The sequence below is a fragment of the Saccopteryx leptura genome, chromosome 2, assembly GCF_036850995.1.
Source record: "Saccopteryx leptura isolate mSacLep1 chromosome 2, mSacLep1_pri_phased_curated, whole genome shotgun sequence".
NCBI lineage: Eukaryota > Metazoa > Chordata > Mammalia > Chiroptera > Emballonuridae > Saccopteryx > Saccopteryx leptura.
The window spans coordinates 133483907-133499522 of NC_089504.1; the positions used below are offsets into that span (position 1 = coordinate 133483907).

General features: G+C 42.4%; 1 protein-coding gene and 1 pseudogene across 2 annotated transcripts in view; one reads left to right on the forward strand and one right to left on the reverse strand.

Moving 5' to 3' along the window:
• Positions 1-14631, reverse strand: LOC136391540 (ERO1-like protein alpha; annotated as a pseudogene).
• The window catches only part of ASB8 (ankyrin repeat and SOCS box containing 8), a 10694-nt gene continuing 9684 nt past the window's right edge, over positions 14607-15616 (forward strand). The window contains exon 1 of one of the 2 annotated variants that reach the window (XM_066368838.1): positions 14607-14741. The gene's annotated coding sequence lies outside the window, so the exon portion shown is untranslated. The remainder of the gene's footprint in view (positions 14742-15616) is intronic. The other variant, XM_066368839.1, reaches the window with a different exon arrangement.

Consider the following 15616-nt stretch of genomic DNA (forward strand, 5'->3'; position numbering starts at 1 on the left):
TTAATGAATATTTTACAGCAAATTTCTGAACTTTTCCAATTTTTTTACACTTTTGAAATTCTTCCAAATGCATTAAACAATGATACTCTTTCTTGTCCGTTAGATGATATTCATAACTTGGCCCACTTTCTGCATATTTGCTCTCAGTTTCTTTGAAAACAAGACCTTCAAAGCGATGCTCAAACCCTGAGTCTGAATATTTCCCACAGTTGACATTTAAGCTAACCAACACCATCCTAATTTTGGAAAGGTTTCTAAAACACAGCCTAAAGCCTGCCTGTAATTATCTTGCTTCTTTTTCTATGCCAAACAAAAAGTAAATTTCATAAAAATGCAAAAGAAATTATTTGACTTCATAAAATATTTGCAAGAATAACTTTGTTTTCTAAATGTTAAACTTCATTTCCAATGAACGAGTGAAAATCTGGGTGTCCAGAGAATGGTAGTACTTTAGATAAAGGCCTTAACTCTTTTAAGTAGAGAAAATACAAGTTCTCTTGGATTTTCCCCTTCAGTCAAAATTCCATCAAACCCATGGGTGAGCCTGACCAGGTGGTGGTGCAGTGGATAGAGAGTCGGACTGGGATGCAGAAGGACCCAGGTTCGAGACCCCGAGGTTACCAGCTTGAGCGCGGGCTCATCTGGTTTGAGCAAAAAGCTCACCAGCTTGGACCCAAGGTCTCTGGCTCCAGCAAGGGGTTACTTGGTCTGCTGAAGGCCCACGGTCAAGGCACATATAAGAAAGCAATCAACGAGCAACTAAGAAGTCGCGATGCACAATGAAAAACTAATGATTGATGCTTCTCATCTCTCTCTGTTCCTGAATATCTGACCCTGTCTATTTCTGCCTCTGTAAAAAAAAAACAAAAAAAAACACCCCACAGGTGAAATTCTCTAGTATGTCCCCATGTCTTTTCAAAACACATCTTTAAATGCTATCTTGCACTAAATGTACATTAATGCTTGCATGTAGTCCAGATATAAGTCTGGAGAATACCATTTTTGTTTTTACACAGAGACCTCCTAACCGTCAGTGGAAAATGTTCTTTACATTTCCTTTAATCAAAGCCAAAATATCTAAAGGCCTTTTAATTGTGACTTGTAACAATTTTCTTCTCAGAAGATTGTGTTCACTATTTTCTAAGCATCTAGTCCCTTTTAACTGTGTAATGCTTAGAATTATGAACAATCTATATATTCAGTATTGGGGTTCTATAGGTCATCAGCTTCACAAAAGTTTTCTGAGAAAGCATCACATTTAGCCCACTAAAGAATAATCTTCTGTTTTCTTCATTCACAGATTCATCCGTAGCTCCAAATTATTTAGCTTGTTTACATTCTTCAGTGAGATTATTGCCTTCTTCAGAATACCTATAGTTTACAGATTAAATTTAAATTTAAGGCCCTGGCCGGTTGGCTCAGCGGTAGAGCATCGGCCTGGCGAGCGGGGGACCCAGGTTCAATTCCCGGCCAGGGCACATAGGAGAAGCGCCCATTTGCTTCTCCACCCCCCCTCCTTCCTCTCTGTCTCTCTCTTCCCCTCCCGCAGCCAAGGCTCCATTGGAGCAAAGATGGCCCGGGCACTGGGGATGACTCCTTGGCCTTTGCCCCAGGAGCTAGAGTGGCTCTGGTCACTCGCGGCAGAGCGTCGCCCCTGGTGGGCATGCTGGGTGGATCCCGGTCGGGCACATGCGGGAGTCTGTCTGTCTCTCCCCGTTTCCAGCTTCAGAAAAATACAAAAAAATAAATAAATAAAAATAAAAAAATAAAATAAAAATAAATTTAAACACTAAATTTTTTAATTATTTGATTTTACATTTTTATTACTTCTTACATGGAACTTACTTTATCATACTCATAAAACACTTTCAAAATACCAGTATTACTATTAACAATAAAACTACACGCCTGACCTGTGTGGCGCAGTGGATAAAATGTTGACCTGGAAATGCTGAGGTCGCCGGTTCAAAACCCTGGGCTTGCCTGGTCAAGGCACATATGGGAGTTGATGCTTCCAGCTCCTCCCCACTTCTCTCTCTCTGTCTCTCCTCTCTAAAAATGAATAATAATAAAAAAAAACAATAAAACTACACAATGAAGTTAGTTCTTGGCAGTTTGCACAACCAGAGAGATTAGCTCTTTCCTGCTGTATAGTTGCAAATATTTTGTCCAGTGAATTATTTCTCTTTGGTTTTACTTATGGTATTGGGGCCACACAATTTTAAAAAATGTAATAGAATTTATCAGTCTTTTATTGATTCTAGATTTTGAATCATGTAAATGCTTTCCCATTGCCCCATGGTTCTAAATATACTGAAATCTCCGCAATGTTTTTTTTATAGTTTTTAGGGTTTCCATTATTGTTACGTTTAGTTAACTGATCCATGTGAAGTTATCTTGGTGTGCAGTATAAGTTATGGATCAAAGTTTACCTTTTTCCAAAGGATAGTCAGTTGTTTCAACAACATTTATTTAAAACTATATTTTTTCATTGTTTTGTAACATCGTTATTATATATCAAATTTCTTTTTCTTATTTTTTTATTTTTTTTATTAAGTGGGAGATGGGGAGGCAGAGAGACAGACTCCCGGATGCAACTGTTATCCACCTGGCAAGCCCTCTATGGGGTGATGTTCTGTCCATCTGGGGCATTGCTCAGCAACCGAGCCATTTTAGTGCCTGAGGCCAGGCCATGGGGCCACTCTCAGTGCCCAGGACCAATGTGCTCAAACCATTTGATCCATGGCTGCAGGAGGTGGGGAGATGGAGAGAGAGACAGAAAGACAGACAGAGGAGAGGGAGAGGTGGAGAAACCAATGGTTGTTTTTCCTCTGACCAAGAATTGAAGCCTGACCTGTGGTGGCGCAGTGGATAAAGCGTCGACCTGGAAATGCTGAGGTCGCCGGTTCAAAACCCTGGGCTTGCCTGGTCAAGGCACATATGGGAGTTGATGCTTCCAGCTCCTCCCCCCTTCTCTCTCTCTGTCTCTCCTCTCTCTCTCTCTCTGTCTCTCCCTCTCCTCTCTGGAATGAATAAATTAAAAAAAAAAAAAAGCCTGACCTGTGGTGGCGCAGTGGATAAAGCATCGACCTGGAAATGCTGAGGTTGCCGGTTCGAAACCCTGGGCTTGCCTGGTCAAGGCACATATGGGAGTTGATACTTACAGCTCCTCCCCACCTTCTCTCTCTGTCTCTCTCTCTCCCTCTCTGTCTCTCTCTCTCTCTCCTCTAAAATGAATTAAAAAAATAAAATAAAAAAGAGATCTTTAAAATAAAAATAAAAAAATAATTGAATCCAGGACTTCTACATGCTGGGCCGATGCTCTACCACTGAGCCAACCAGCCAGGTACTCAAATTTCTTTATGTACTGGACTGGTGCATAGACTAACAATTATGTTTCATTAGTATGTCTGTCTATTCATGTACCAATTCTACACTGTCTTCATTATGAAAGCTTTATAGTATTTTAGATGTCTGGTAAGACCAATCTCTCCTCATTGCTTTCACTATCGTATTTACTCCCTCTAGTCCTTAAATTTTGTTCAGTTATCATCTATTCTAAAAGTTCTTTTCTGAACCTCTTGGTCTGTGTGAAAGTGCCTCTTTTTCTGGGCTCCTTTTGGACATTGTTCATTCTTGTGTATATACATTATATTGAAGTAATCTATTAATGGTATCATGAATTATTAAAATATAAATCTGTTAGCCAAAAGTTTTTTGTAGATGGGGAACCTGTATTGCCTCCACTATTTTTTAATTAAGTGGAAGTAGGGAAGGCAGATACAGACTTCCACATGAGCCCCAACTGGGATCCACCTGGCAAGCCCCCTACTGGCAAAGGCTACAGGAGGGGAAGAGAGAGAGAGAGAGAGAGAGAGAGAGAGCTGGGAGGAGGGGGGAGAAGCAGATGGGAGCTTCTCCTGTGTGCCCTGACTGGGAATCAAACCCAAGGCATCTACACACCAGGCCAATGCTCTACCACTGAGCCAACCGGCCAGGGCCTGCCTCCACTTTTTTTTTTTTAATTTTCTATTTATTCATTTTAGAAAGGAGAGAGAATGAGAGCAAGAGAGAGAGAGAGAGAAAGGGGGAGGAGCAGGAAGCATCAACTCCTATATGTGCCTTGACCAGACAAGTGCAGGGTTTTGAACTGGCGACCTCAGCGCTCTAGGTCAACGCTTTATCCACTGCGCCACCACAAGTTAGGCCCTGCCTCCACTTTTTAACTGCCAGTGTCTAGTGCCAAATAAATGCCTTCCATATAGTAGGAGTAAATATCTGATTAATCTTTGATCAGATCCTTCCTCCCCTGTGCCCCCTACCCACATTTTTTATCCAGTTTCTATTTTTATAAATGGCTCCTCAGTTTACACAGGAGCTCACAGTAAAAATCTAGGAATCATTCTTGGCAATCTGTACCCCTTCATCTTCAGTTTGTAATAAATAACCAAGTTTTATCAATTCTTACCTTAAAATATTTCAAATTTACCCACTTCTATCCCTTTTATGGCCACTACTCTAGTCTAAGACCCCATTATTTCTTGCATAGATCACCTAATTTCTGTTTTCCCTATTTTAATCCTTGTCTTCCCTTTCTATAATCCATTCTTTATCAGAAAATCAAAGTGATCCTTTAAAACAGTGGTCCCCAAGCCCCGGGCCATTTGGTACCAGTCCACAAAGGAAGAATAAATAACTTACATTATTTCCATTTTATTTATATTTAAGTCTGAATGATGTTTTATTTTTAAAAAATGACCAGATTCCGTCTGTTACATCCGTCTAAGATTCGCTCTTGATGCTTGTCTTGGTCACGTGATACATTTATCCGTCCCACCCTAAAGGCCAGTCCGTGAAAATATTTTCTGACATTAAACTGGCCCATGGCCCAAAAAAGGTTGAGGACCACTGCTTTAAAACATAGATGTGAGCCTGACCAGGCGATGGTGCAGTGAACAGTGTCATACTGGGACACTGAGAACCCAGGTTCAAAACCCCGAAGTTGCCAGCTTGAGTGTGGGGTCATTGGCTTGAGCCAAAGGTCACTGGCTTGAACAATGGGTTACTGGCTTGGCTGGAGCCCCAGTCAAGGCACATATGAGAAAGCAATCAATGAACAACTAAGGTGCTGCAATGAAGAATTGATGTTTCTCATCTCTCTCCCTTCCAGTCTGTCTCTCTCTCTCTCTCTTTCTCGCTAAAAAACAAAACAAACAACCCCCCACAGGTGTGATTATAAAACCTATCAATATGGACAGAATATTAATGGATAAAGTTTAGAATCCTTAACCTGTCCTCCGAGACGCTGCCTGATCTGGAGCATCTATCTCTACCTTTCCAGCCCCAACTTGTCTCCCACCTGCTTAATCTGGCCTCTTTCTCTTTTTCCAACTTCCTAAGCTCTTTCCCTCTTGGAGCCTTTGAATACTCTTTATCACTTGCTGGAAAACCCACTCCCTGCACCTCCGCCACACTTCTGATCTGGTTGTATCTATGCATCTTCCAGGTCTGTGCTCAGAAAAGTTTTCATTGACCTTCTAGTATAATTAAAGTACTCAACTGAATGGCCATATTGCCCGCCAACATTTTTCTTATCTGTACTGTGATTTTTTTAGTCATCCAGAGTTTCTTTATCTAATGTTTATTTTTCACACTAAATTACTATTTCCCTGGAGGCAAGGACCATGTTGATATTCTTTTCAGCTGGATAGATATTATCATCATCTATCATAAAGAACAGCACATTAATAGGATTTAATAAGCATTTCTTGAATGGATGGAATGAATGAATGAATGAATGAATGAATGAAGAATTAATTACTATTGAACCCTGAGCAAGAAACCTGAAGGAACAAATTCTCTATTTCCCCTTTAGGAGGAGACACACTCTTACTAGAAATAGCATGGGACTCAGCCCGCACAAAATTCTGAAATCAACCATAACTTGCTTCTCAAGTACCTGAAATTGATTCAGAGAATCCAGTCATTTCCTTGCTAGTAGGATTCCCCAAGTCGGTCTGGATCACCCACTAGTACCAGGCAAACGGCATTTCCTCTGTTCATTCTCATCTTTCTCTTGAACAATCTTAAAATGTCTCCTGCTAGAGTTTGTCCACTGCTGTCTTGAATTGCTAGGAAAATTCTCTATAAGTGCCTACATTCTTGGAAAAACAGTATCATAAATATGTAATTTAAATACTATTATTAACATTATTATTTGTATTTTTACTATTTTTTTTCCAAAATTCCTCAGACAATCACTATAAAATCTCAAAATCTTTCAAAATTATTTGGATAGTGAAAAGTATGGGTGAACTGTAGGGCCAAAAAATAATAAAAATATTGATGAAAAACTAATTTAAGAACATAATACAGTGATTCATAAATTTCCTGAGCCTTGGGGAAAGTTAAAGGGAAAAAGAAAAAGAGTGAAGTTTGAATATTGAGAGCATGTCTGTCTCTGAGCAGTTTCTGAAAGAAGTCCTTGTTCAATCCTGATGACGTATCTTGGGAGACTACCCCTGCTGCACATTAATGCTGTTCTTTTCTCGGCTGAATTACTTTCTCTAGGACAGGGTTTAAGTGTGTAAAAAATTTTATGTGGCTGACATTATATTTCTCTGAACTTTTTTTTTCATTTCTTTTGCTCTGTTTTTAAAGCGCCCCCCCCCCCCCCCCTTATATGCCTTGACATTCTTTCTCAGAACCTGTACAGAGAAGCATTCCACTATTCCTGTCTTTGGGAAGGCAGCTCACTTTAGTTCAATTCAGTGTGTATTTATCCAATGCCTATTGTGAATTTGGGACTGTGTTATGACAGACAGCTAAGTGCAGGAAATCTAAGTTCCTGTTTTAGAAGTGTTTTCGATGTAACTGGGAAGACGAGGCATTTGGTAACCTTCTTGAACAAATAAAAAAATAATACCAATATGACATAGATTAGAACCAACATTTATATAGGTTCCCAAACCACTCTGCACAGATGTGATCTAAGTTTTGTGGAATTAACCCTTGGGTTACCTGTTGTTACTTTTCTCTTGCCGTACAAATCAGTTAAAGGAAACTTACATAATGTAACTGGCTTAGGTAAAGTAACTAGAGCTACTATTAGAAATGGAACTTTAGTCCTGATGGTGTCCATATAATATTACATTGTTTCTAAAATAAGGAATATGCTATAAGCAGTAGCCCTAAAACTTGAGGAAATTCAAAGAGGAAATACACTATAATATTAGTGAAGGAAAGCTTATTTTTCACCACTAGTCTGTCACTTGGATCTTATTTTTCACCTTACTTTGTTCATTTTGATTGATTTCCTCTCTCTCCTTTGTTCTTAGCATATCTCAAACTTTCTTTTGACTCTTTTCTTTTTCTTTGATGGTGGGAGAACTTATTTGGAAGGAATCACTTCTTTCTTACTTTCTTTAGGAAGGATGTCAGGAAAACTTTGCCATCAACATTAGTCAAGTGGCCCCTGAAGAGGGATAAGGCCTTTTTAGACAGTAGAATGATTAATGAGTTCTGGCCAGAAGCCAGAAAACTGTTGTGAAAAGCTTCCTGTAACCACTTAGAGAGTTGCAAGGCAGAATTCCTTTCCCCCATCCCACTGTGGATTGCACTCAAAATCACAAAAGGGTTAGGAGCCAGCAGGTGAAGAAAGGAGTTTTTCACTCCAAAAAGGCCTGTGGCCACTAGTAGCTACAATGCTTAAAGAACAAGACACCCAGATCTGTAACTAGGACAGCTGGATGGCATCTTCTCACAGAGACTGAATACTGACACAAGTTGAACAGTGATAGCAGCAATAATTACAAGCAAAACATCATTATCAAATTTCTAGTTCATATTTCTGCCAAGTTCTGAAAATAGGAACACTAGTACTGTCGATCAACACTATCTAATGAACCCTTCTTGGGAGCAGCACTGGAATTAGCAGGAGAGAGGAGAAAAAAATAAAGAAAAAAAGTCATGAGAAATATAATGCATTTTTTAAAAACTAAAAACAACTTATGGAATCACTTATAATCAAAAAACAAAGAACAGAAATAAACTAAGATATATCAAGATGGAGTCAAATGTTAAATGCAAGATTCATAGGATGTGATAAAAAAAACTTTACTTTTTGGGTTTTACTATCTTTTAAAAATAGTTATTGTGAGGTGATAATCTTCCCCTGTCCCTGAATGGAAAATTGAGCAGATTCCCTGACCTTTTGGTTCATTCTTCTATAACTGACAGTTGCTTTAAGTAAAAAAAAAAAAAAAAAAAAAGAGTCTTGATTTAGTAAAAAAGAAAAAAAAAAAATGCTTCCAGTCCAGGGTGGTAAGCAAGTACTTCAGTCTTCACTCTAAGGTACTAGTCTAAGACTTCTCCTCCTCCTCCCCTAAACAAGGCCTTCTGGGTCTGGTGGCTGTCTGCCTGCCCAGCTTTCTCCTCAACCTCTCCTCCACGCCCACTAGTGAACTGCTATTTGCTCTGCTGTGTGACAGTGGGAGGAGGCTGGGCAGCTGAGAGGATAAGGTAGCTCTGTTTTGATAGGATGGATCTGTATGACCTGGATCTGACTTTCTTTCTGTATTCAAGTTTCTTTGGAGATTGCCATCATTAGAGACCTCTTATTTGAGTGCTTTTGTCCTAGACAGATACAGATGGTTGCTTGTGACAACCTCTGTAGGTTCTAGGATTTCTAAGTCCATCTCTATTTTCTGGTCACTGGGTCTCTCCACACCTCCAGACAGCCCTTTTGAATAGACCAAAGGCAACCCCGTGCTGTCTTCTGTGTGACCCCTATCAGGCTGAGGGAAACATTTACACATTCGTTATCCCTGTCAAATCTGGGACTACTAGTGGGTCCCAATGCAGCCACCTCTGCTTTGTGGCTGCTGGCTTCTTTAAGTTTGTAGGTAAGCCTGACCAAGTGGTGGTCAGTGGATAGAGCATCGGACTGGGACACAGAGGACCCAGGTTTGAAACCCTGAGGTCGTCAGCTTGACCACAGGCTCATCTGGTTTGAGCAAGGCTCATCAGCTTGAGCCGAAGGTCGCTGGCTTGAGCAAGGGGTCACTCGCTCTGCTGTAGCCCCCCCCCCCCCCCGGTCAAGGCACACATGAGAAAGCAATCAATGAACAACAAAGGTGCCACAACAAAGAATTGATGCTTCTCATCTCTCTCTCTTCCTGTCTGTCTGTACCTATCTGCCCCTCTCTGTGTCTCTTGCTGTCTCTGTCACATACACACAAAAAAGTTTGTAGGTAAGAATTGGTGCAGTTCCCTGTGTTTTATACTTGTAAGGAACAATTTTCAAGCTCTCTAGTCCCACAAAAGCCCTGCTTTCATCTTGAGGAGGAGATACAGCACACATACTGCCTTCCCTCTGGGGATGAGGAGAGTGGGAACTCAACGGCACAAGCAAACTTCTCCCCAAGGAACATCTTCACAGACCCTCCTTCTCGACACTATCTGGACCTCACTGTGAACTAGAACCGTTCTTCAACATTGACCTTGTACATAAACACTTCATTGAAATACTCATCTTTAATTGCAATCAACCATTTGCAAATCTGTCTCCCAGCCCTTGACAGAAAGGGGATGTATTTCCATCTCTATCTTCGCTGCACTGCTCAGCACAGAGCCGAGAACAAAGTAGGTGTTCAGTAAATGTTTGATAAACAGATGAATAAATGGATCTGAACTCGCCTTTGGTTGTTCAGTGGATTCTCAGAAACACTATAAAATAACCTATACAAATAGCCTATTTTATTTATGACTACTCAGGGAACTAATCATTCTTATATTTGTAACATGCTGGGAGTTCCCAAGAATTTATATACCTTAGCATTTATCAGTCAAGATATTTTGAGCAATGAAACAACATAGGAAAAAACTTCATCTTTTTCAAGGAAGAGGTGGATAAATCAACATTAAATAGTTCAGGTTTTTAGAAAAGTTGTGGGATGTCAAATCAAACACATAAAATTCCCCAAAAGAAGTGAGAATTATGGATATTGTTTGAGTAGTTCATTTTGAAATCCTAAAACTGGACAGAACAGCAAAGAAACAAAAATTATATTTAAAATATTTAACAAAATGTTAATGTGTTAAACATAGGTGATGAACATAATGAGTTCATCAGACTGTTGTTTTAGTTTTTTTGTATGATTGCATATTTTATCTTAAAAATGACTTTTAAAAATTGAAGCTAAGATTACCAATGTTTTTACCCTGTTCTAGAAATGAGAAGCCAGAAGAAGCAAAAATGTAACAGAAACTTCATAGACGTGGCCTCAATAATATATTAGTAATATATTAGTATATTATGGCAACCATAATACTAATTTAGACTTCTTATTTGGACTAGGGAGTAAAACTTTTGGAAGAAGGAATTTTTGCTTAGGAATTAGGTAGATTCAGAATTCATAAAAATAGATATTTTAGCCCATGCTCACTTTAGCCCATGCTCTCACTTTACAAATACCCCCTCCCCGCAAATGAAATAATTACCAATCTCACAGCCAGGACAAAAACCTAGCTCTTCTTTGTTATCTTTTATCTTTCTTTCTTTCCTTTCTCCTTTCCTTTCCTTTCCTTTCCTTTCCTTTCCTTTCCTTTCCTTTCCTTTCCTTTCCTTTCCTTTCCTTTCCTTTCCTTTCCTTTCCTTTCCTTTCCTTTCCTTTCCTTTCCTTTCCTTTCCTTTCCTTTCCTTTCCTTTCCTTTCCTTTCCTTTCCTTTCCTTTCCTTTCCTTTCCTTTCCTTTCCTTTCCTTTCCTTTCCTTTCCTTTCCTTTCCTTCCTTCCTTCCTTCCTTCCTTCCTTCCTTCCTTTTCCTTCCTTTCTTTCCTTTCTTTCTTTTCCTTCCTTCCTTCCTTTTTCTTCCTTCCTTCTTTCCTCCCTTCCTCCCTTCCTCCCTTCCTCCCTTCCTTCCTCCCTCCCTCCCTTCCTCCCTCCCTCTCTTCTTCCCTCCCTTACTCCTTCCCTTCTTTTCCTGTAGCATCAGTGAGAAAGAGAGAAGGAGGGCAGGCAGAGAGATGAAAAGCAACCCCTCATGATTGCAGCACTTTGGTTGTTCATTGATTGCTTCTCATATGTGTCTTGACCGGGGATTCGAGCCAGTGACCATGGGATCATGTCAATGATCTCCTGCTCAAGGCAGCAACACCACACTCAAGATGGCGACCTTGTGATTTTTGAGCCTGGGACCTCAGCGTCCCAGTTCGATGCTCTATCCACTGTGCCACCACTGGTCAGACATATGTTTTATGTTTTTTCTTTCTACTATTCTGGTTGGCACATGCTATTGAACAAGAGTTACTAAGGCATGGAACCTCTGAGAAGGAACATATGCCACCCTTCATATATAGTACTTTCTTTTGCTGAGTCGTTTTGACTCTTATCATTTCTATTGCATACAGGTGGGAACTTCCTTTTGTGCAGTGGATTTATGAGCCAGAGCAGTAGTAGACCCACTAGATGAAGGCTGGAGAGGCAATCACCAGCCCCTCAATAGGTCAGTGTGTGAAGCCATCCTCTGCTTTTAGAAAGCTAGGGGTGGCACCAATAAAAGCATCACCTTAAGCCAGAGAGAGGAGACTTAGCAGGCCTGGGTCCCTGGTATTTATTACATTTCTGCCTCTTACCTTATTAATTCCCTGCCAAGTAGGGTCCATGGGGTTTATGGGAGAATATAGAACTGGGCTATTAATGTGAGTCACATAGTTCTAGATACAGCAATGGGAGTTTGAGAGGTACTGACTGAAACAAGGTTAGGTCTGAACAAGATATGTAGATGACTTGATTTTTCTTATCATCTTCCTTGCTGGTGGTCAGAGGAAGGACTAAGGTTCACAGATAAGCTCCTCCATTTTGGACTAGTGCATGCCCCTGTGTTTGGAGGTTTAATGTTCTTTAGGGCCCTAACATAGTTTTCTTGTTTAGAAGCAATGGGCATAGAATCAAACCATTTTCAGTTCACTGATTTGACCAAATGCCTTAGAGTAGTTTAATGAATGAGGGTGAGAAACTCCAGCTTCCACATAATCTCATTCAGGTCCCTTCAAACTTTCCCAAGTAAATCTATGAATTAAAAATAATGTAGTTGGCCCTTGCTGGTTGGCTCCGCATGTGGAAGTCCCAGATTTGATTCCCAGCCAGGCCACACAGAAGAAGTGCCCATCTGCTTCTCTACCCTTCCCCCTTTCCATTCTCTCTATCTCTCTCTCTTCCCCTCCTTCAGCCAAGGCTCCATTGTTGCAAAGGTGGCCCAGGCACTGAGGATGGCTCCATGGCCTCTGCCTCAGGTGCTAGAATGGCTCCGGTTGCAATGGAGCAATGCCCCAGATGGGCAGTGCATCGCACCCCTAGTGGGCTTGCTGGGTTGATCCCAGTTGGGCTCATGCAGGAGTCTGTCTGTCTGCCTCCCTGTTTCTCACTTTAGAAAAATACAAAAAAAAAAAATTTAGCTACAAGCTCCAATCAACTCTCCAGACTCACTTCCCATCAAAGGGCTGCCCCCAGGCCCTGGCCGGTTGGCTCAGTGGTAGAGCATTGGCCTGGCGTGCAGGAGTCCCGGGCTCGATTCCCAGCCAGGGCACACAGGAGAGGCATCCATCTGCTTCTCCACCCCTCCCCCTCTCCTTCCTCTCTGTCTCTCTCTTCCCCTCTCGCAGCCAAAGCTCCACTGGAGCAAAGTTGGCCCAGGCGCTGAGGATGGCTCTGTGGCCTCTGCCTCAGGCGCTAGAATGGCTCTGGTTGCAACAGAGCAACACCCCAAATGGGCAGAGCATTGCCCCCTGGTGGGCATGCTGGGTGGATCCCGGTCAGGCGTATGCGGGAGTCTATCTGACTGCCTCCTCGTTTCCAACTTCAGAAAAATTAAAAAAAAAAAAAAAAAAAGGGGCTGCCCCCAAACCACTCTCCTATAGCGCTGTCAATGACCAGAGCAGCCTTTAATCCAGAGCCTAGAATTGGTGTCTTGCAGGCTGAATGTTACTTGCTTTTAAAAACAATTCTTTTTTTTAAAAAATGTTACCAACATTTGCAATTTGGAAGAATTCACTTTTTAAAAATCTGGATTTCAGCTTCTTTGGAAATAAATTAGACAATCTTACCATAGCAGAGTGGCAGGAGATGGGGGACACATTCCCGCATGGCAAAAATCCTTTGTGTTTGGAACTCAAATGAGGCACACTCAGTGTATGATTTTTTTCAGTTTGCCACCCCCTCACTGATGTACATGAATTGTCTGAGCCCTGCTTTATTTCCAAACTGGTTAATTTTTGTTGCGTAGAGAGCAAGCTTTGGAAAGTGGGTACTGAGGCACTCTACTCTTGGTTAAACAGGCTCTCAGGTAGATCACATAGGTAGTCTGTGTGGGCTGCTTGGCTCTTTACATGCACTGCTATGTGCTACTGGTTTCAAAATGTTTATGCTCTATATCAGTGATTTTTAAAACATGCAATACCTGACTATTTATTCAGGGGTACTGACCTCTTTTCCCTTAGATTGTCAAATAAAAAAATGACAACAGCCAACACAACAATGCCACGCAGTGTGAATGAATCAAAATTATACCTATTTTTTTTCGGGGGTGGTGGTGGTGTCAGGTCAACCAAAAAAATAAAAATAAAATAAATTTATTTTCGGTGTGCTGCAGAATTTTGGTAACTAGTTTATGTGTGCGAGATGAACAAATTTGAAAACTGCTGCTTTATATAGGACAGGGGTCCCCAAACTTTTTACACAGGGGGCCAGTTCACTGTCTCTCAGACCGTTGGAGGGCCAGACTATAAAAAAAACTATGAACAAATTCCTATGCACACTGCACATATCTTATTTTAAAGTAAAAAAACAAAACGGGAACAAATACAATATTTAAAATAAAGAACAAGTAAATTTAAATCAACAAACTGACCAATATTTCAATGGGAACTATGCTCCTCTCACTGACCACCAATGAAAGAGGTGCCCTTCCAGAAGTGCGGCGGGGGCCGGATAAATGGCCTCAGGGGGCCGCATGTGGCCCGCGGCCGTAGTTTGGGGACCCCTGATATAGGAAGTACGTCACAGAGGCGTCGGCATCAAAGGGGACCGCTCTTGTTAGCATGTACCTCTTTTTCAGTATTGAACATTTGGGCTACAACTCCTGGGTGGTTGTTTATCTTTTGTATAGCTCCTTCTGAGGGCGGGCTGACGATATCCAGGAGCATTCCCAGGCGCATAAATGCGTTCCAATATTATGAATTACTCCGGAAGTCTCTTTTATCTGCCAAAGACACTTTTTACTAACAGTTCAGTCTCCTAAGCAACTGAACCAGTGTAGTGACTTTAGGAATACTCTGGGAACCAGGTGTCCAGGCCCGACCTCAGATGGAGACAGTGGGAGGCAGTGTGGGGCATGATGACCCCACTTCAGGTCTGGTCCAGGCAGGTGCAGACCTACAGAACCGTCCCAACAGCCGGGAGAATGAGCCTTGCCCTCGGGCAGCGGCCGGAAAGCACCACACTGCGCCTGCGCGCAAAACCTGTGAGCTAGGCGATCAAGTGACCCGTTAACTAGGCTGGGTAGGACGGCAGATGCTTCACGAATCTGCGCAGGCGCGTCCCGCTTACGGACACTGATCAGTGCGCAGGCGCCCATCCTAGTCGCTTCTGAAGTCCTGTAAACAGAGGGGCCTGCTGCTGACATCTTCTGCTTCCGGGTCACGCCTTGACAGCTGTTCTCACGACCCAGCTCAACCCCACGGTTCGGTGAGTGCGGCCCTCGTTGCGGGAGTGCCTGCATACAGTTTCTCTAACCCGGGGCACCATGCCCTGTAACGCTTTCCCACTCCCCGCTCGGTGTCTGCGAGCCCTCGAGCCTGAGACATCGTCCCGGCCTCGGGGAGATCGGGGCGGTGGTTGGTCTGCCTCTGGGGCTCCCGCGGCGCATTTGGACGACCCTGTCAAAGTACCAGCTCCAGAAGACCTGCCGGGATGGCTGCAGTCTTTGGGAAACCAATGCAGAAAGTGACACCACGCATCCTTGCATTTCATGCCCTTACCCTCTGCCCCCCTAGCCTCGGCTAGACCAGGCTGCTGCGAGCTCTCCCCCAACAAATGTGGGGTTGGGGCGCCTCTGGCTGGGCCGAGGGTCTCCCCGTCACGGCGGGAGCGGTGACCTCACTAGCACCAGAGCTTTGAACGCCGCCTCTCCTCTCTCCCACTTTGCTTCTAGCTTCGCAATATAAACCCCTTGGTGTTTCCTCTGCATCCAAAATGAAAGAAAACGGGGGAGAGAGGGCTTTCAGCTCCAGCCAAGGAAAGGAGCCACTTGGGGGTAAAATCTTGCACGGATGCTGCCCAGAGATAGGTCGAATTTAGATTTCCTTGACCCTTTCTAACAGTGAATGTTGTGTATATACCCCAGAGTTGCACTCTTCACCAGGAACTTGGAGGCAACAGCAGAGGGCTACTGGTCATATTCTGAGTTAGGAGTTCCAAGAGCGTCCTCAAACTAATTACAGGTGATTTAACATCTTCAGATTATCACAGCCCAGAATCGGTTATCAGAGCCACTTCAATCTTTAGATGCTCTGTCTTCTACCCCATTCTTGGAATCGCTTAGAATGCATCTCTGCTTTTTC